The sequence below is a fragment of the Saccopteryx leptura genome, chromosome 4, assembly GCF_036850995.1.
Source record: "Saccopteryx leptura isolate mSacLep1 chromosome 4, mSacLep1_pri_phased_curated, whole genome shotgun sequence".
Lineage (NCBI taxonomy): Eukaryota > Metazoa > Chordata > Mammalia > Chiroptera > Emballonuridae > Saccopteryx > Saccopteryx leptura.
In genome coordinates this window covers 102,498,087-102,520,641 of record NC_089506.1, presented here as the reverse complement: position 1 = coordinate 102,520,641, position 22,555 = coordinate 102,498,087, and the positions used below count along the sequence as shown (strand labels likewise).

General features: G+C 40.5%; 1 long non-coding RNA gene across 2 annotated transcripts in view; it reads left to right on the top strand.

Moving 5' to 3' along the window:
* The first annotated feature begins 6,989 nt into the window (after positions 1–6,989).
* The window catches only part of LOC136404412 (uncharacterized), a 142,183-nt gene continuing 126,617 nt past the window's right edge, over positions 6,990–22,555 (top strand). For both annotated transcript variants that reach the window (XR_010751243.1, XR_010751244.1), the window contains exon 1: positions 6,990–7,122. This is a non-coding gene — a long non-coding RNA (uncharacterized lncRNA). The remainder of the gene's footprint in view (positions 7,123–22,555) is intronic.

The following is a 22,555-nucleotide window of genomic DNA, read 5'->3' as shown; positions in this document are numbered from 1 at the left end:
TTTTTTTGTCCACAGCCATACCACCCTGAAGGTGCCTAATCTCATCTGTGGAGTCGTTTTCCTGTTCAGAGATCAGAATGTAGACTCTCACATAATGGTCAACACTTGAAACTTCTATCACTGTTCAGGGGCACTGACTGCAGTCAAGAAGTCTGCATGGCTGGGTCGGGGCTGAGGTCAGCTTTCTTGCTCACCTCCTCCCACACCCCCCAACTTGTTCCTGACCTCACAGGGAGGGAGATGAGGGGGCAGGAAAGTTCTCATGCTCCTGGCACTCACTCTCCTTAGCTGGCCTGAGCTCTTTGGGCTTAGAGATACTGACTTGTTCTCCCCAGTGTGCTTCTGTGGGTTCTTCAGAAATCCCCGTGTCACCCCATCGTTCCCAGGGAGTTTTGCCTGCAGTGGCTGTGACTTGGGCAGAAGCAGCTCTAGTCCGTACTCCCCGGACCCCGGGACACCAGCAGGCCACCTCTAGCTTTCAGGGCGACAGCAGCTCAAAGCCCCTCACAACCCCTTTTGCCCAACCCAGAGCAGATCTCGGGAAACTTCCGGACACAGTTGCCCCGACAGACCCTGGGAGGGCAGGCCTCTCCCAGGGCAGGCTCGCGGCCCGCTTGTCAGCATGCTCCCTCCGGCCTCCTTCACCCTTTAGAGTTTTCACCTGGAGTCTGACACCCGCCCACTCTGCCCCTGTCCTCAGACTAGAGGGAATTCATGTTCATGTCAGTGATCTCCTTACAGTTCTGCTCTCTTAAACTGAGTTGAAGGTGGACCCCACCTCTATTCTTCCTCTTTAGGGAGGGTGGGAGTCCCCAACAAGCATATTCTTCAAGTGTCCTCTTCCAAACCCTCCTGTCCCACAGCCCTCTCATGCCCTCCTCATGTGAGTAGGGAGTTTTTGGACACTCACTCTCTGCCAGGGATTAGGATGGCTGGGTTGCAACTCAGTTTGGTGTCTTTATCCATTTGAACTTCCTCCACAACTACAGAGACGATCATTGTCATTGGATGAGGGGGCGTGTACAGTGCATGGTGTGCTAGGAGGAAGCATGCGTTGGAGAGGGCGGCAGATGAGATGGGAAAGGAGGGGAGGTGGCTGAAGACCGTGGCTCTTGTCTCCCAGGTCCTGCCATGATGGGAAAAAGGTTAGACTCCATCTCCTTATGACAAACCTGTGTTTACAGCTATACAATGCAGAGTGTCTTTAATATGTATGTTCTCACTTAAGACTCACAACTCAATCAGATCCTTGTTATTTCCTTCTGTTTGTACAGATAAGTTCAGGAAGCTAAGTGATTGCCCAAAGTCGCACAGCTAGGGGTAACAGAGTCAAAGTCAGCCACTTAAGTTCTGTTGTACTCTCTTCATTACCCTATAATCCCTGGAGCCGGAGTGGGGGTGGGACACCATTCTGACAGCCTGGCACTGGGCAGGCTGTTGTCCTCCCAGAGGAGACAGCTGTGGGAGCCGCCTGTGCCTGGCTGGGCTTGCTGTGCTCACAGCTGCAGTGGACATTCCGTCCTCCACACCCACCTGCCAAACAGAACTGGCCAAGCTGGGCAAACACAGGCTGTGACTTCACTCTCCTTGCTTCACACCTGACAACTGAAAGACCCAACCAGTTCAGCCCAAGGTCTCAGCTCCCTCATCCTGTGGTCAAATCTTATAGGTCATCTAGACCAGGGGTCCCCAAACTACGGCCTGTGGGCCACATGTGGCCCCCTGAGGCCATTTATCTGGCCCCCGCTGCACTTCTGGAAGGGGCACCTCTTTCATTGGTAGTCAGTGAGAGGAGCACAGGATGCATCCACGCCCTGTGCTCCTGGAGTACTTGTATGTGGCGGCACCACAAAGTATGGCATCGCTCACGTACAGTACTACTTCCGGTGACGCGGGATGCATGCGTCATGACCATTGAAATACTGGTCAGTTTGTTGATTTAAATTTACTGTTCTTTATTTTAAATATTGTATTTGTTCCCATTTTGTTTTTTTACTTTAAAATAAGATATGTGCAGTGTGCATGGGGATTTGTTCATAGTTGTTTTTTTTTATAGTCTGGCTCTCCAACGGTCTGAGGGACAGTGAACTGGCCCCCTGTGTAAAAAGTTTGGGGACCCCTGATCTAGACCTAGCAAAGGGCTCTGGATGAACGTTCTCTCTACCCCAAAGAGGGAAGAGCAGGTTCTCAGCAAAATGGTGAGCAACTCCAAGACTTTCAGGATCTGCCAAGCTCTGCAGCCGCTCTAAGCCTTTTGTTACCAGAGTTCCTGGAAGTTTATCCAAGAATCTTTGTCCCCTTTTTTTCTATATAGTTTGGTTTTAATACATTGGAAGATAGAATCATATACTAAAGGAGTTGGAGATAGAATTTAAGTTTTGTTTTCTCTAGCAAGAAGATTACATGTCATTTTGTCTTAATTAATCTTTATTTTTATGCTAATAAATGCAACATATATTGATTGTAAAAAGAACTGGAAAATACAAAAGAAATAGATGAAAACACATCAAAGGTCATTCCTGGGCCTTACACTTTAAGATTCTTGTGTCTTTTCTCTTAACATCATACTCACATATACAAAGCATATGTACAGGCATCCTTGTAACAAGATTAGAATTATGTAGAAGACACTGTATTGTAAGCGCTTTTTCCCCCTTGCCAGTCTGTCATGGGCGTATCCCCACAGCATTAAGCTCAGTGAACTTTTAAACAATCCTGTGTGACAGATTCCACATTGTGCTAGAAAGACAACAGATGGAACAAAGCAGTGAAGGCATGAATTGTGAGCACTCCTTGGGGACCTCCCCTTGGCAAGGCCCCGTTCTTAGCAGCCTAGCTTTAAGAAGCTGACCCCACTGTGCTGTTAAGGCTCAAACATCTTTTTTCTTTTTTTCCTTAAAAACAGAACTGAACTGAGTGTCCCCAAGTTCTCCCATATCTGATGGTTTGGGGTGTGACCCACCATAAATGATTTGTCCACGGGAAGCCTGTGTGTATGTCTTCACATTCCTTGCCTTCTGTCTTTTGACTCTGGCCCGTAGTACTCCAAGTTTCTAAGTAGAGACCATTGTACCAAACTCTCCCAGTGCTCCCATAATTAAAATGTGCACAGCTCTGTTGAAAGCCCTTTACATAAGAAGGTCATTTGACTCAGTGAATGATGGGACTTTGAATTGGATTTTCAATAATGGACCAAATTCTGTTATCTCACTATGTCTCAGAGGAAAGCTCCTTTGCTATTCAATTGAAGTACAAGGATATTCAGCCAAAAGAATTCAGAAACTTAATGATTCAGCAACAGGTTGTGCTGGGGGGTTTTAGTCAATTTGTAAGTGTCAGCAAGAGTAGCAACAAGAGGCCTAACAGTTTCTAACACTCTCACAGCCTGTAACTCAGTGCCCCCTCGCCACCTGCCTCACATCTGGGCCCTGTTGTGAAAACCACGTGATATACCATTTGAAGAAAGTTTCTCTTTTTTAGTTCAGGACTTTGTTAGAAGTCCTTGTCCTACCTCCCCTCTTCAGTTTATACATATTTCTGCATGGGGAAATTGAGGTACTCTTTAGAAATATTTTCAGATGCATTTCCATAGCCTGTAAGTGTTGTTACCCTGGAGACTTGGCGCCCAGGAAAGCAAGCAGTGGAGTTTGAGGCTTCAGATGAAGGGCACCTAGCCATTAGAACAACAAGATAATGGTCAGTTTTGATGGTTAAAATATAGTTTTGATTTAGTCCCCAGCCTATGGGTTTTGGAGGCTGGAGTATGAGGAAAGGAGAAATTTGACAGGAAGAATCTCAGTTAATTGACTGCAATAGCAATAGGAAACTGCTACAGAAGTGGGCTGACAGGCCTCCAGTCAGCAGAGGCTTTTGAAAGTGGGGACCGTGGGCACCGGCCAGAGGCCCCCCAGGGCCAGCTGTGTCTTGGCCAGCCACATCTCGGCCATTCTTAGCCCCGGCAGCAGGCCCACCCGACTACTCCACAGAAGAGACCAACGAGGAAGCAAAACACATGACTTTGCCACCTCTGTGAGGTCATGATCTTGATCTCAGTCCTTTAGACATGGCCTTGGAGAAAAGCTAGGGGTGGTTGTTCAAAGAAAAAACATCTGAGAAATTAAGCATTTTGCTTAAATAGAACATTTAACTAGAGGGACTGTTTCAGTTGCATTGGAATGAGTTTCTGGATTCAACTAATCTGAAGGCCAATTAATGATTTATAATGAAATTAAAAAACCCCACTATATTTTCTTTGCACATGGAGTGTGGCGTGAGTAAATAATGAGACACCATTTTGGTTCCAGCTGAGGCGGCACCACGGGCACGTCTCCTAGAGTGTGGGGCTTTCTCAGGCCAGAGCAGCCAGCATGCTGAAGATTCCAGACTTTTCCCTTCGTCTGTGTATGTTGACTGATTTGGACATAGAGTTGTAGAAAAAGAACATTGAGGGTTTTGTATTTTTAGTTTTTGCTAATTGATGATATTAAGTTTTTTAAGTAAATCGAGACTGAACTGTTGAAATTAGGTATCTAATAGTATCACCTGAGAAAATAAAAGCTCTTCATCAAAAGATTAATAGTTAATAAAAGGAGGAAATAATCCATAGTAATGAAGAGGATCAGGAGTTAGAAGTTAGGTAAGTTAGGAGTTAGTGGATGCATAGGCCTACTCTTTTTTTTTTTTTTTTTTTGACAGAGTCAGAGAGAGGGGCAGACAGGAAGGGAGACAGATGAGAAGCATCAATTTTTCATTGCAGCACTTTAGTTCATTGATTGCTTTCTCATATGTGCCTTGACCGTGGGACTACCGCAGAAAGAGTAACCCCCTGCTCAAGCCAGTGACCTTGGGTCCAAGCTGGTGAGCTTTGCTTAAACCAGATGAACCCGCGCTCAAGCTGGCGACCTCAGGGTCTTGAACCTGAGTCCTCAGCATCCCAGTGTGACACTCTATTTACTGCGCCACTGCCTGGTCAGGCAGGCCTATTCTTGTTAATTCTGCATCCACTTTCTCAAAGTTTTAATCTAGAACTCAGGTTGGAGTTAAGGTTCTTAATCAGCTAACTTTAAGATCAAGAGATTTTCCTGGATTATCTGGGTGGATCTAATGTACCCAAAGTCCTTAAAAGTGGACCCAAGATGGAATTGATAAGTGTTTGCCTTCACATTGTTACAAAATGTCCTGAAGTTCAAGATGTTTTCTGATAATTTATATTTACAGTGGGACGGAATTTTCTTTCCTTTTTACCCTCTATCTTTCCCACTCTCTGTCCTTTTCCATTGGTAGGGAATTGAGCTGTCTAGAGACTGTTTTTCTTCTAGATGCTCCATTCTCTGTTTGGAGAATCTGAATTATATTCATGTCTCCTTATCTGAGATTCAGTCAAGACTGAGGCTGACCCATGTGATTGCCCCTCCCCATGGAGACAGAGCCTTCCTGGACTCCTTCTGGGTTTCGCTCTAGTCCCAGGAAAGAGAGATGACATTGTGGGGAGTCGGGTGAGGGGAAGGAAGGGCGGTCAGAGAGAGAAGGAACCTGAGATTTTCATTCAGGGTATGGCTAGAAGTGGGGAAATATTGGTTTTGCACCACTTTCTGGACTATTTGGATGTCCAGATTCAGCTCTTTGAAGATTTTCCTGGTAATGAAGTGCACCCACATGCACTTCCAGAAGTAATCAGAATAACTGAAAATTTATCTTTATTCCTAAAGATTAAAAGGGTATCACCATTATTTTTATCATTATTATACAAATGAAAAAAATATTGAGGTTCAGGGAGGTGAGGTAATTTGTTCAAGTTCATGTCTGAGCAGGGGGATGGCTAAGGTTAAATCTCCTATCTTGCTGACAAAGCAAACACTCCCAAATTCAGAACAGATGACCTCCAACCGAGACTCCTGACCCACACTTCTTCCAGGCCCGGTTTTGGGCTCTGAGGATGGGCTTCACTCTTGTTTTTTGCCTGACTTCTCCAGAGTCACAGACTCAGTCCCGGGATATTTTGTCTTGGGGAGGTGAGGGTCAATTGAAACTGTCTCAGGGTGGTACTGCTGGAGGTGGGGAGACTAAGAACTTCCAGCTCCTAGAAAGTTCATTACCTCCTGGGGCTAGACTGGTTCCGGACCTCACCCTGGTGTTGGGGGATGAGGGGCAGAGAGAAGGAGCTAAGGTCAGTCAGAAGGATCCTGAGCAAGGTTGGGTGGGGTCTTTGTTTCCACTCGCAAGGTCAGATGATTCAGGCTATGAAGTAAATCTGGGGCAGGAAATATGATCTTGGTTGTCTCATGTTGTGGTTTCTGAAGGGCAGGACACAGTAATAATAGTGCTGGGGGTGCCCAGACTAGGGAACCCTGGAGGGACATGACTTTACGAGGGGAAGGATCAAGGGGTGATTCAGGGGACACCTTCCCTCCCCAGAAGACACACTTTTTCCTCTTTCTTTTCTCTACCCACCTCAGCCATTTATTTCCCAACCCTAATTTCTATACATGAAACACACTCAGGCTGGTGGTGGTATTTGTTAAGGAGATGCAAACGAAGTGTGTATCTAACTTGTAGGGGTATTTTAGAGGATTGAAAGGCAGCTTCTGTTAGGGGGACCAAGGGATGAGATGCATTTAAACAGCGAGTAATCTCTAAGCCACCCCCATACCTCTCCTCCGGGGTGCCTCTCTCCTCCCCTCAAGCTCAAAGTCGCCCTGTTCAGTAGCAGAGAGTTCCAGATCCTTTACCTCCCTGTCTCTTCCTTCCTGGACTTACATTTATAACAGGTAGTGGTGCTCTGAAAACACCTTCCACTCTCCAAGATGACCATGTTCTTAACCCCTGGAACTGCGAATGTTACCTGACATGGCAAAATGAACAATGCAGATGTGCTTAAAATAAGGAGCTCAATTGAGGTGAGTAGATTATCCTAGATTATGCAAGTAAAACTGATGTCATCATAAGAGGAAGGCAGATCAGAGTCGCAGGAGCTGTGAATATGCGGCAGCAAGAGGTTAGAGTGACACCAGCAAGTGTCCTAAAGCAAGGAGTGCAGGTGGCTTCTAGCAACAGAAAAAGCTCCTGAAACCTCCAGAGAAAATGCAGTTCTGCCAACACCTTGAGACGTCTGCCCTCCGGATGGTAGGAGAACAAACCTGTGTGTGATGTGAATTACCATGCAGCAATAGTAACTGAGGCAGAGATGTTATGCTCTCTTTAGATTTAATAAAAACAGAGAGCTGTTGTGGGAGGAAAAGGTGGCTTGTTTTGTGGTTTGATAATGTTTTAAAATCCAATGTAGATGCTCTGGAATACATACAGGGCCACCTACATGGCGCCTTGTCCCCTATCTAGTATTGAGGCAGGGATAATGTAAACCAGACGTAGAAGTTATCAGGATTAAATCTGTTTAAAGTAACTAGATTTCACTAAATTCTCACAGTAATGGAGACTGGGCACCCTAAGATTTCTATGTAGGGTTTTATCAGTTAGGAAGGGACTAAAAGACTTGCTTTGACTGGGGTTTCTATAGAAAATCTAATGCGATTTACTTGGACTGTACGTTTCTTTGAGGTGGTGCAGGGATGACTTGCTAATGAAGAACACACACTCTCACACACGCACGTTTTATTATCTGCTGAGCCATTTGAGAATTTGGTGCAGGAATCATGACCCTTTGGCTCTGACTACTTTGGTATGTGTCTCTTGAGAACAAGGATATTCTCCCACAACTATAAAACATATGTCAGAAATTATTTAACAAGGTTGTGATACTCATCTAATATATAACCCATGTTCACATTTCCTCAATTTTTTCTAAAATGTCCTTTACAGTTTTTTTTTTTAAAAAATCCAAGATCCCATTAAGAGTTACTTTGCATTTAGTTCTTATGGTTTTCTAATCTTGGTGAAGATTATTGAAATAGAATATAAACTGCATGAGAACGGGCACTTTAGTCTGTTCACTACTTAGCACAAAGTAGAAGCTTAGTAAATGCATTTCAAAAGAAAATTTGGGGAAGTATTGCTATTTTTCCAGCCACCCTTCAATGTAGCCACTGGAGTAATTTTTTTGTTTTCCCTCTGATAAATAGCTACCCTACCCCTCCTCCCACCACAGATTTTCTTATGTGATCCATTCCAGCTAATTGTGGTACCCTATCCCCATGAAAAAAAAGGTCATTGTTACAAAATCAGGGCCAATGAGAATTTTTCTGAGAGACTGGTTTATTTATACATAGAGAGAGATATTCTCCTCCCACTAGGATTTCTAAGCCAGGAGCATATGATCTAAAACAGCTAATAACCACTTTCCTCTAGCTGTTAAAGAAAGCCCGCTGCAATAGAAGAAAATAATTTTTTTTTTTAAATTCAGAGGGAAGCCGGCCCTGGCCAGCTGGCTCAGTGGATAGAGCATGGGCCTGGCATGCGGACGTCCCAAGTTTGATCTCTGGTCAGGGCACACATGGGAAGTGAACACCTGCTTCTCTCCTGCTTCTTTACCCTTCTCTCTTTCTTCCCGACCCAGAGCCAGTGGCTTGATTGGTTTGAGGGTTGATCTTGGGCACTTAGGACAGGTGGGTTGGTCCAAGCATTGGCCCCAGACTGGGGTTGCTGGGTGGATCCTGGTCAGGGCACATGCGGGAGCCTATCTCCTCTCCTCTCACTTAAAATAAATAATGTTCAGAGGAAAGCCAACCTGAGAAGTGGAGACCATGAGTGTAGAGTCCTGACAGTCTGGTTTCAGTATGAGCCCTGCCTGAAGTCCATACCCATTCATAAACATCCCAGACACATAAGGCAATGCACAGCCATTTATCTTAAGTAGTTTAAACTGGGTTTTTGTCATCTGCATCCTAGAGTTCTTAGTAATTGAGTCACTTAAGCTTGCCTTTCCGAAAGTCTGTCTAATACTATCCTTCATCTAATGATAAAGTTTATTTCTGAATCACATGTGTTCTCTGCCGTAATTCCCTTAATGTAAGCATTCATGTAGTTGTGTAACTGTTTTTTGGTTAAATGTCTATTGTCTTAGGAATTCTGGGAGCCACTACCAAGTATGACATCAACTAGAAATCATGAAACTATAAGGAAAAATATTCGAGGGAAGAAAATTGACAGGAAATTTCAATTTGGCTTGAATATTTTGAATCTAAAAGTGAGACTTCATTTACAGCTGCTATCTTGAATATTCTTGTAATTTTAATTTTTTCAAAACAAAATTTTTATAGCCCTAAATACATTTAGAAATAACAAAAAGGCAAGAAACAAAGAAGGAAGGTCTGAGTAACCTTCTGTGTCTCTTTTCAATCATATTAAAATCATGACAAATCCAGGTCAAGTGTACTGTGCTGTTTCCTCTGAGCAGATCTTCCTTCTCGCTCTTGCTCAGGTGTCAGTTACTGTTGGATAAATAGGATTGTAGAGAGGAGCCACGGGACTAGAGCAGTGACAAACAGGATGTGTCCTAGTAGGATTTCAATCGGCAACTTGACATCTATCACAAGGACTTAATTAGGGTACATGGCAGGAAGTACGCTGGGTGCAAGGCTGACCCACTCACCAGTGGCATATGGAGGGCTTGCAGGGTGAGGTAAATGGGATACAAGCCCCCCCCTTCCCAAAAGAAAGAAATCACATCAATTTCATCTTGTTAGAGAGAATGAGCCAGCTGATGATACCTTTTTCTTGGAGTATGCAATGAGAAAATAAAAGCTTTTGTTAGGGATTATAAACTCTACGATTCCTAACCCCATAACTCCTCAGCCATCTTCAGTACAGTGTTTTCAGATGCAGATGTGAGCCATGGCCAGGTAGCTCAGTTAGTTAGAGCGTCATCCCAATATGCCAAAGTTGTAGGTCTGATGCCAGGTCAGGGCACATGCAGGAATCAACCAATGAATGCATGAATAAAACAACAAATTGATGTTTCTTTCTCTTTCTTCCCCCCTTTTTAATCTCTCTAAATCAATAAATTTAAAGAAAATAGTTTAAAAAAGATGTAGACATGAGCCCCAGTGCTCACATTCCATGATGAAGGTTAAGGACCCTGCACCTGCACTGGTCTCAGCTTCACTGACCTCACCTTGCCTGAGTGTTTTTCCAAGAAGTAATGAGACCGATTCTGTTATGGCAGGGGTCGGGAACCGTTTTGGCTGAGAGAGCCACAAACGCCACATATATATATATATTTTTTTCATTTTTCTGAAGCTGGAAACAGGGAGAGACAGTCAGACAGACTCCCGCATGCGCCCGACCGGGATCCACCCGGCACGCCCACCAGGGGCGACGCTCTGCCCACCAGGGGGCGATGCTCTGCCCATCCTGGGTGTCGCCATGTTGCGACCAGAGCCACTCTAGTGCCTGAGGCAGAGGCCACAGAGCCATCCCCAGCGCCCGGGCCATCTTTGCTCCAATGGAGCCTTGGCTGCGGGAGGGGAAGAGAGAGACAGAGAGGAAAGCGCGGCGGAGGGGTGGAGAAGCAAATGGGTGCTTCTCCTGTGTGCCCTGGCTGGGAATCGAACCCGGGTCCTCCGCACGCTAGGCCGACGCTCTACCGCTGAGCCAACCGGCCAGGGCCACACATATTTTACAATGTAATTCTGTGAGATCCATACAACGACCTGTGTACATTACGCATTATCCAATAAAAATTTGGTGTTGTCCCGGAGGACAGCTGTGATTGCCTCCAGCCACCCACAACCATGAACATGAGCGGTAGGAAATGAATGGATTGTAATACATGAGAATGTTTTATATTTTTAACGTTATTATTATTTTTTATTAAAGATTTGTCTGTGAGCCAGATGCAGCCATCAAAAGAGCCACATCTGGCTTGAGAGCCATAGTTCCCGACCCCTGTATATGAAATAGTGATGAGACCTCGATTCTGGTCTTCTTGAGGTAAAGAATTCAACCAAGAGATGAAGTGCAGCAAGTAAAGGAAAAATGTATTGGCCATGTAGGAAGAAAGTTAGAGAACAGGGGACCTTGGAAACAGGTTCAGGGTGTTAGTCAGGGATGAACTGCCGCTGCCCATTGCTCTCATGGTTGCAAGTCTCTGGGATCCCTTAGAGCTTAGAAGGCACAGAGGAGCAAGGAAAACACGCCCAGGGATGGGGGATGAAGGGCTAAAGGTGGAGGAGGAAAGGAAAGGCGTGGGTGTACTCCCAGAAGAGAAGGTGCCCTGAGCCCTCTTTCCTATGGAATTTTTAAGGTGGGGATTTTAGGGGAGGTCCCAGGGGAGGATCTCAATAGAATATTCATCAGCTCTCCAGGTGTGTCTTTTAATGTTGTAGTTTTCACTGATTGATCAGCACCAAGGCGGTCATTAGTCAATGCAGCTGGGCCTGAGGTCAGCCCTGGCTTTCCTTTGTCTGGTTTTGCTGCTTTTCTGGGCCTGGAGCTGAAACACAACTGAGGCCTAGATGTTTTCTCTAGGGTTTAATGCTTGAGAGCTATTCTCTGGCTTTCTTGCTTGTTTCTCCTCTAAGGGGGACTAAAACCACATGACTTGTGATATCCTAGAGAGGACAGGTCAGAGGGTCTGAATTCATGATCAGTAACATAAAATCAGGGGGTCTAAACCACATGACCAGCTAAGGGAGGAAAGGTGACCCTAGAGACAAGGTCCTTATGTTCTCAGTTTTGCCCTTTGCTAGGCATTTGGGGCTTTCTGCCCTGGTGACCTTCTGTGCCTGGCCTGTAGTTCTTGGTCTGCTCATGTCTGTCTAACTGCCTACCAGAATTCCATGTTTTGATGAGAATATCTGATAAGAATCAGGTTTATTCTTCTATACAAATGCCTCTGCCGTAGAATCAGGACTTGTCTTCCAAGGTGTTGATGTGCAGATAATGTTCAACACAAGCAGAAGTGGGTGTAATTGCCACAGCACACGCTGTCCCCAGTTCTCTGTGGACTCTGTCCCAGGTGAGGTTGCTACCAGCTGGCTCTGTACTTCATCTACCATTTTTTTCTTCCTTCTGAGTCTTAAAAAATTATTTTTATTGTTCTGTTTAAAGAATTCGTAGAGTGCCTGTATTTCTTTAAAAGTCAAATGTTCAATTCAGTGAATAATGAATTCATGCGTGAGAGATGAAAAAAGGAGTAACTGTCAGAATGCTGAGAGCACTGCTTAAGAAGGAAGAATAGTCTTGAGCTCACTTGCAGGGGTCTCAAACTCGTGGCCCGTGGGCCGCATGCAGCCCGCCCACCAAACAATTTTGTGCGGCCCGCAGACTGTTTTCAACTGCAGTGAGAAAAGTGTTGCATAACAGTTGCCTTTTGTAGACCTAGTGCGGCCCCGCCTAATGGCTGTGATCTTGCTCTGCGGCCCACATGCTGAGTTGAGTTTGAGACCCCTGCTTTATAGTGTGGTCCTAAAACAGCTGATGGTTAACTTCGTTGTTTTTATCGCTAAGAGGAATTTTAAAGAGTTGAACCCTAAGAGCTAATTTTATGTATGATATCCTGTACTTCTGGTATGTGTGAGTATAAAGTAATATGAAAATGAAACTTATGTCACCATAGCATCCTGAATTCACTGAAGTGAGAAAGAAATGCTTGTGGATTATTTTTGGGGATCAAGGTCTGTGTTAGGACAATAAAAAGTGCTAAGAGTAAAATATACACTCAAACAGTTAATAACCTAATAGGAAGAATAAGATCATGTATTCATTTCCTCTTGCTTCCATCTATCCATCAAGCACGTGTTCAGAGCTAGTATGTGTGCAGACACCGGGGAGGGAGCAGTGAGAGAGAGGTGCAGCTCTGGGGCTTTGTCATTAGCTGAGGAGTGGGAAGGAGCCGTTAGTGATATTTTCCTGGGATGGAGTGGAGAGAACTGGGAGAAAGAGACATGTTTTGAAGACCCTAGCAATAATGCAGGAAGTGTCACTAGGGTAGAGGGAGTCCTTTCATATAGCCAAGAATCCAAAAACAAGCAGAGAAAGACACAAATAAATAAGTGATAAAAACTTCACACAGTTCTTATGCATGTAAATGTATTCTTATTCACAACCCACTTCATACAAATCACGCTTTTGTGAGTTCATTTCTTCCCCTTTAAGTTTTTATTTATTTGTTTGTTTGTTTGTTTATTTATTTATTTTAACATCCTTTTAAAAGCCTGTAACTTGTAAACAATGTAATTTAGGCATGTCCTGGATGGAGTCTGAAATGAAGTTACCTCTTTTTTTCATTTTTTTTCCTTTTCAATTATAGTTGAAATACACTATTATACAGTGTGTCCGTAAAGTCATGGTGCACTTTTGACCAGTCACAGGAAAGCAACAAAAGACGATAGAAATGTGAAATCTGCACTAAATAAAAGGAAAACCCTCCTAGTTTCTGTAGGATGATGTGGCAGCATGTGCACATGCGCAGATGATGATGTAACACCGTGTATACAGCGGAGCAGCCCATGGCCATGCCAGTCGAGATGTGGACGGTACAGAGGAAAGTTCAGTGTGTTCTGTGGCTCGCTAAATTCGAATCCGTGACCAAAGTGCAACGTGAATATCGGCACGTTTATAACGAAGCGCCGTCACATAGGAATAACATTACTCGGTGGAATAAGGAAGGAAACCCGTAGTTTGGTGGAGAAACCCCGTTCTGGTAGGCCATCAGTCAGTGACGAGTCTATAGAGGCTATACGGGATAGTTACCTAAGGAGCCCTAAAAAATCTGTGCATGAGCCCATATCGAACTGCACTGAATAGGTATGAAACTGGGAGAGTTTTCCTTTTATTTGGTGCAGATTTTACATTTCTATCATCTTTTGTTGCTTTCCTGTGACCGGTCAAAAGTGCACCATGACTTTACGGACACACTGTATTAGTTTCAGATGTACAACATAGTGATTAGACATTTATATAACTTACAAAGTGATCACTCCAAAAGTCTAGTACCCATCTGACACCATACATAGTTATTACAGTATTATTGACTACATTTTCTACACTGGATTTTACATTCCTGTGATTGTTTCTATAACTGAAATTTGTATATCTCAATAATCACTTCTCCTTTTTCATGCATTCCTCCAACTTTCACCCATTTGACAACCATAAAAAATGTTCTTTGTATCTATGAGTTTGTTTCTGTTTTGTTTATTTTATTTTTTAGATTTTATATATGAGTGAAACCATATGCTATTTGCTTTTCTGTAACTTATTTCTCTTAGCATAATACCCTTTAGGTTCATCCAGATTGTCGCAAATGGCAAGATTTCATTCTTTTTTATGGTTGAGTAATATTTCATTGTATATGTTTATCACATTGTTTTTTTCTATGTCAACTTTTTAAAAATTGAGTTTATTGGGGTGACATTGGTTAATAAAATTATATATGTTTCAGGTGTACAATTCTATAATACATCATCTGTATATTGTATTCTGTGTTCACAACCCTAAGTCAAATCTCTTTTCATCACTATTTCACTCCCCTTTACCCTCTTCTAACTCTCCCACCCCCTCTCCTTTTTGTAACTGCCACACTGTTGTCTGTCTATGAGATTTTTTTCTTTGCTAAATCCCTTCACCTTTTTTACTCACTCCCCTATTCCCTCCCCTCTGACAGCTGTCAGTCTGTTCTCCATATCTATGAGTTTGTTTCTGTTTTGTTTGTTTATTTTGTTCATTAGCGTCTACATATGTGTAAAATCATATGGTACCTGTCTTTCTCTGACTGGCTTATTTCACTGAACATAATGCTCTCTAGGTCCATTCATGCTGTTGCAAAAGGTTAGTTTTCCTTCATTTTTATGGCTGAGTAATATTCCATTGTGTAAATGTAACACATTTTTTTATCCACTTATCTACTGATAAACACATGAGCTGCTTCCAAATCATGCCTATTGTAAATAATGCTGCAGTAAACATAGGGGTGGCATATATTTTTTCAAATTAGTGTTTCGAGTTTCTTCAGATATAGTCCCAGAAGTGAAATTGCTGGGACATAAGGCAGTTCCATTTTTAATTTTTTGAGGTAACTTCATAGTGTTTTCCACAGTGGCTGCACCGATCTGCACTCTCAGCCAACAGTGCAAGATGGGTCCCTTTTCTCCATATCCTCCTCAATGCTTGCTGCTTATTGATTTATTGATGATAGCCATTCTGACAGGGTATGAGGTGATTGATATCTCATTGTGTTTTTGTTTTGTTTTGTTTTTACAGTGACAGAGAGAGAGTCAGAGAGAGGGATAGACAGGGACAGACAGACAGGAATGGAGAGAGATGAGAAACATCAATCATTAGTTTTTATTGATTGTTTTTGATTGTTAAAACAAAATCATTGTTTTATTGATTAGTTGTTCATTGATTGCTTTCTCATATGTGCCTTGACTGTGGCCTTCAGCAGACCGAGTAACCCCTTGCTCGAGCCAGTGGCCTTGGGTCCAAGCTGGTGAGTTTTGCTCAGACCAGATGAGCCTGTGCATCCCAGTCCGACGCTCTATCCACTGCGCCACCACCAGTCAGGCCTCATTGTGGTTTTAATTTTCATTTCTCTGATACCAAGTGACATTGAGAATCATTTCATATGTCTATTGGCCATCTGTATGCTTTCTTTGGAGAAGTGTTTAGTCAGGTCTGTTGATAATTTTTGTTTGTCCATTTTTTAATTGGATTGTTGATTTGCTTTTTTTTGGTGTTGAGTTTTATAAGTTCTTTATAAAGTTAGGATATGAATTCCTTATCAGATGTATCATTGGTGAATATGTTCTCCCATTCAGTGAGCTGTCTTTTCATTTTGTTGATGGTTTCCTTTGCTGTGCAAAACTGTTTTAACTTGATGTAGTCCCATTTGTTTATTTTTCTTTTGTTTTCCTTGCCAGAGGAGATATATCAGAAAAAATATTGCTACAAAAAAATCTGAGATTTTACTGCCTATGTTTTTCTCTAAGATTTTTATGGTTTCAAGTCAAGCATTTAAGTATTTAATCCATCTTTACCCCATTGTATGTTTTTGATTCTTTTGTCAAACATTAATTGACCTTAAAGGTGTGGATCTACTTCTGGGTTCTCTATTATACTCCATTGATCTTTATGTCTGTTATTTATATCAATACTATGCTGTTTTGATTAGTATAGCCTTGTAGTATAGTTTGATATCAGGTAATGTGATAGTGCCAACTTTGCTCTTAAGATTGCTTTGGCTATTAGGATGTTTGTTGTTTTTTTTTTGTGGTTCCATATAAAATTTTGAATTATTTGTTCTAGTTCTATGAAAAATGTTATTGGTATTTTGATAGAGATTGCATTGAATCTGTAGATTGCTTTGGGTAATGTGGCCATTTTAATGATGTTAATTCTTCCTATCCACGAGCATGGTATATCTTTCCTCTTATTTGTATCTTCTTCATTTTTTTTTCTTCACTGTCTTATAGTCTTCCAAGTATAGGTCTTTTATCTCCTTGGTTAAAATTATGCCTAGGTATTTTATTTATTTGAGGCAATTATAAATGGTATTTAAAAAAATATCCCATTTCCGATAGTTCATTATTGATGTATAAAAATGCAACCAATTTCTAAATATTAATTTTGTATCCTGCTACTTTAGTAAATTTATTTATCAGTTCTCATAGTTTTTTGGTGGAGTCAGTCTTTAAGATTTTCTACATATAGTATCACATCATCTGCAAATAATGACAGTTTTACTTCTTCCTTTTCAAGCTTGAAGCCTTTTATTTATTTTTATTGTCTGATTGTTATGGTTAAGACTTCCAATATTATGGTAAATAACAGTGGTGAAAGTGAACATTCTTGTCTTGTTTTCTCAATTGAGTATGATATTAGTTGTTGTTTTACCATATATGACCTTAAATATGTTGATGTATGTATGTTCCCTCTATTCCCACTTTGGTGAGAGTTTTTATTGTAAATGGGTGCTGGGTTTTTTTAAAATACTTTTTCTGCATTTATTTATATTATCATATTATTTTTATTCTTCATTTCATTTATCTGGTGTATCACATTAAATGATTTGAGGATATTCTACCAAACTTGTATCCCAGGAATAATTCCACTTGATCATGGTGTATATCCTTTTTAATGTACTGCTGAATCAGTTTACTGATATTTTGTTGAAGACTTTTGCATCTCTGTTTATCAGGGATATTGGCCTATAGTTTTTTTTTGTAATGTGTTTGGTTTTGGAATCAAGGTAATGCTGGCCTTGTAAAATGAGCTTAGGATCCTTCCATCCTCTTTTATTTATTTTTCATTTTAATTTTTTTCTGTTCATTTAAACTTTTGGATTTTTAATTTATTGTGTTGACTGAATTTCAAGTGTACATCCTTTTGAATTTTTTGGAATAGTTTGAGAAGGATAAGTGTGGGTAAGTGTTAGGTTTCTTTTGAATATTTGGTAAGTCACTTCTAAAACCATTCATCCAGGACTTTTCTTTGTTGGAATTTTAAAAATTAGTTCCTCAATTTTATTAGTTATAATTGGTCTGTTCAGACTTAGCGTCTCTTCTTGATTTAATCTTAGAAGATTATATGTTGCTAGGAATTTATTTATTTCTTCCAGGTTGTCCAATTTGTTGGGATATAATTGTTCATAGTATTGTTATATAATCCTCTGTGTTTCTGTGTCAGCTTGTTACTTCACTTTCATTTCTGATTTTATTTTTTGGGGTCCTCTCATCTTTTTTCTTGATAAGTCTGGTTAAAGGTTTATTGATCCTGTTTATCTTTTCAAGTAACCCGCTCTTGGTTTTATTGATCTTTTGTATTTTTTTAAGACTCAATTTCATTTATTTCCACTCTGATCTATATTATTTCCATTATTTTACTTACTTTGGGTCTTTTAGTTGTTCTTTTCTAGTTCCTTTAGGTGTAAGAGATGAATAGATATCTCAAGATATCTTTTTATTTTTTCCTTGATCTCATTGTTGACCCATTCATCATTTAGTAGCACGTTATTTATTCTCCATGCGTTTGTGTGTGTGTTTCAGTTTTCTTCTTGTACTTGATTTCTGGTTCCATACCATTGTGGTTGGAGAAAATGGTTGATATGATTTTAATCTTATTAGACTTATTGAGACTTATTTTGTAGCCTGCTCACATGTAGCCTGCCCTGGAAAATGTTCCATGTGCCCTTGAAAAGAATGTATATCTGCTGTTTTGCCATGAAATGTTCTAAAAATATCAATTAAATGCATCTGGTCTAATGTGTAATTTAAGACTTGCTTCCTTGTTGATTTTCTGTCTGACAGTTTTATCCATTGATGTCAATGGTGTGTTAAATTCCCTACTACAACTGTGTTACTGTCCATCTTCCCTTTTATGTCCATCAATATTCGTTTTATATATTTAGAGAATTCTATGTTGGGTACATAAATGTTTACAAGGGGTTTATCCTCTTAATGGATTGACCCCTTTATCCTTATGAAATATCCATCTTTTTTCTTATTATAGCTTTTGTTTTAAAGTCTATTTTACCTGATATATAAGTCTTGCTACCCCAGCTTTTATTTTGTTTCTATTTACACAAAATATCATTCTTCATCTGTAATGCCGGTGGCTGAGGCAAACCAGGTCCATGTTGGATTTGGGCAGATAGTAGAGAAACTACAGAACCAGAAAGCATTGGGTCATTCCATTTAATAGAGTCGTGCAATAGCAGATAAACACACAGGCAGGGGAAAACTGCTTCTCAGGCAAACAAACAGCAAAATGGCCCCTTACAGTGGTGGGCAGGCAATCTCTGCATCCACAATTCCCAATTTCCCTGAGGGCGAGCACCCATAGCCTTATATAGGCTAAGCACAAGTCCCTCTGCCACATGCTCACGCATTAATCAGGCAAAGTGCTTGCAGCTGGTAAACCAGTGAGCAAACCTAACACAACTGTTTTCCCAACACCATCCCTTTCCTTTCAGTCTTTGTGTATCTTCTGATCTGAAGTGGGTCTTTTTCAGGCAACATATATATGGGTCTTTTTTTTTTTTAAATTCAGACACTTTATATCTTTTACCTAGAACATTTAATCCATTTACATTTAAACTAATTATTGATAGCTATGTAGTTATTGCCATTTTATTATTCATATTTTTGGTCTTTCTTTTTTCTTTGTTACATTTCTTATCATACTGGTTTGGTGGTGATAAATTGCTTTAGTTTTTTCTTGCCTGGGAAACTCTTTATCTGTCCTTTGATACTAAATCATAGCCTTGCTGGGTAGAGTAATCTGATTATAGGTTCCTGCTTTTTTTTTTTTTTTAATTTATTTATTAAATTTAATGCAGTGACATTGATAAATCAGGGTACATATGTTGAGAGAAAACATCTCTAGATTATTTTGATATTTGATTGTGCTGTATACCCCTCCCCCAAAGTTAAATTGTCTTCTGTCACCTTCTATCTGGTTTTCTTTGTGCCCCTCCCCTCCCCCAACCCCTCTCTCCTTCTTCACCCCATCCCCCCACCCCCCACCCCTGTTGCCATCACATTCTTGTTCATGTCTCTGAGTCTCATTTTTATGTCCCTTCTATGTGTGGATTCATATAGTTCTTAGTTTTTTTTTTCTGATTTACTTATTTCACTCCATATACTGTTATCAAGGTCCATCCATGTTATTGTAAATGATCCGATGTCATCATTTCTTATGGCTGAGTAGTACTCCATAGTATATATGTACCAAAGCTTTTTAATCCACTCGTCCTCTGACGGACACTTGGGTTGTTTCCAGGTCTTCACTATTGTGAACAATGCTGCCACAAACATGGGGGTGCATTTCTCCTTTTCGAGCCGTTCTATGGTGTCCTTGGGGTATATTCCTAAAAGTGGGATAGCTGGGTCAAAAGGCAGTTCGATTTTCAGTTTTTTGAGGAATCTCCATACTGTTTTCCACAGTGTCTGCACCAGTCTGCATTCCCACCGGCAGTGCAGGAGGGTTCCCTTTTCTCCACATCCTCGCCAGCACTTATTCTGTGTTGTTTTGTTGATGAGCGCCATTCTGACTGGTGTGAGGTGATATCTCATTGTGGTTTTAATTTGCATTTCTCTAATGATTAGTGATGTTGAGCATTTTTTCTTATACCTGTTGGCCATCTGTATGTCCTCTTTGGAGAAGTGTCTATTCATCTCTTTTGCCCATTTTTGGATTGGATTGTTTGTCTTCCTGGTGTTGAGATTTACGAGTTCTTTATAAATTTTGGTTATTAACCACTTATCAGACGTATTGTCAAATATGTTCTCCCATTGTGTAGTTTGTCTTTTTATTCTGTTCTTGTTGTCTTTAGCTGTGCAAAAGCTTTTTAGTTTGATATAGTCCCATTTGTTTATCCTGCCTTTTATTTCACTTCCCCATGGAAATAAATCAGCAAATATATTGCTCCAAGAGATGTCGGAGAGCTTACTGCCTATGTTTTCTTCTAAGATGCTTATGGTTTCACGGCCTACATTTAAGTCTTTTATCCATTTTGAGTATATTTTTGTGAGTGGTGTAAGCTGGTGATCTAGTTTCATTTTTTTGCAGGTAGCTGTCCAATTTTCCCAACACCATTTGTTAAAGAGGCTGTCTTTACTCCATTGTATTTCCTTGCCTCCTTTGTCAAATATCAGTTGTCCATAGAACTGTGGGTTTATTTCTGGGTTCTCTGTTCTGTTCCATTGATCTATATGCCTGTTCTTATGCCAGTACTAGGCTGTTTTGAGTACAATGGCCTTGTAGTATAACTTGATATCAGGAAGTGTGATACCTCCCACTTTATTCTTCTTTTTTAAGATTGCTGAGGCTATTCGTGTTCTCTTTTGGTTCCATATAAATTTTTGGAATATGTGTTCTATATCTTTGAAGTATGTCATTGGTATTTTAATTGGTATTGCATTGAATTTATAGATTGCTTGGGTAATATAGACTTTTTAATGATGTTTATTCTTCCTAGCCGTGAGCACGGTATATGCTTCCACTTGTTTTTATCTTCCTTGATTTCTTTTATCAATACTTTGTAATTTTCCGAGTACAAGTCTTTAGTCTCCTTGGTTAAGTTTATTTCTAGGTACTTTATTTTTTTGGTTGTAATTGTGAAGGGGATTGTTTCCTTAATTTCTCTTTCTGACTGTTCATTGTTGGTGTATAAAAATGCCTCTGATTTCTGAGTATTGATTTTATATCCTGCCACTTTGCTGAATTCATTTATCAGGTCCAGTAGCTTTTTGAATGAGACTTTAGGGTTTTCTATATACAATATCATATCATCTGCAAATAATGATAGTTTTACTTCTTCTTTTCCCACTTGAATTCCTTTTATTTCTTCTTCTTGTCTGATAGCTGTGGCTAGGACTTCCAGGACCATGTTAAATAAGAGTGGTGAAAGGGGGCACCCCTGCCTTGTTCCTGATCTTAAGGGGATTGCTTTTAATTTTTGCCCATTGAGTATGATGTTGGCTGTGGGTTTGTCATAGATGGCTTTTATCATGTTGAGGTATGTTCCCTGTATTCCCACTTTGCTGAGAGTTTTGATCATGAATGGGTGCTGGATTTTATCAAATGCTTTTTCTGCATCTATTGAAATTATTAAATGGTTTTTCTCCTTTTTGTTTATGTGATGAATCACATTGATTGATTTACGAATATTGTACCAGCCTTGCCTCCCCAGAATAAATCCCACTTGATCATGGTGTATGATTTTTTCCATATATTGCTGGATCTGGTTTGCTAATATTTTGTTGAAGATTTTAGCATCTATATTCATCAGAGATATTGGTCTATAATTTTCTTTCTTTGTGTTATCTTTGCCTGGTTTTGGAATCAGAATTATGCTCGCCTCATAAAAGGAGTTTGGAAGTCTTCCTTCCTCTTGAATTTTTTGAAATAGTTTGAGAAGGATAGGAGTTAGTTCTTCTTTGAATATTTGGTAGAATTCTGTTGTGAAGCCATCGGGCCCTGGACTTTTCTTTGTTGGGAGTTTTTTGATAACTATTTCGATCTCCTTTGTTGTAATCGGTCTGTTTAGGTTTTCTGATTCTTCCAGATTGATTTTTGGAAGATTGTATGTTTCAAGGAATTTGTCCATTTCATCTAAGTTGTCTAGTTTTTTGGCATACAGTTCTTCATAGTATTTTCTTACAATATTTTGTATTTCTGTTGTGTCAGTTGTTATTTCTCCTCTCTCATTTCTAATTTTATTTATTTGAGTCCTCTCTCTCTTTTTCTTGGTGAGTCTAGTTAAAGGTTCATCAATCTTGTTTACCTTTTCAAAGAACCATCTCCTAGTTTCATTGATCTTCTGTATTGTTTCTTTAGCCTCTATGTCATTTATTTCTGCTCTGATCTTTATTATTTCCTTCCTTCTACTACATTTGGGCTTTACTTGCTGTTCTTTTTCTAATTCTTTTAGATGCAGGGTTAAGTTGTTTATTTTAGCTTTTTCTAGCTTCTGAAAGTGTGCCTGTAGTGCTATGAACTTCCCTCTCAGCACTACTTTCGCTGTGTCCCATAAATTTTGAGTTGTTGTATGCTCATTGTCATTCGTTTCTAGGAATTTTTTTATTTCTTCTTTGATCTCATTCTTAATCCATTCATTATTTAACAACCTGCTATTTAGTTTCCATGTGTTTGAGAATTT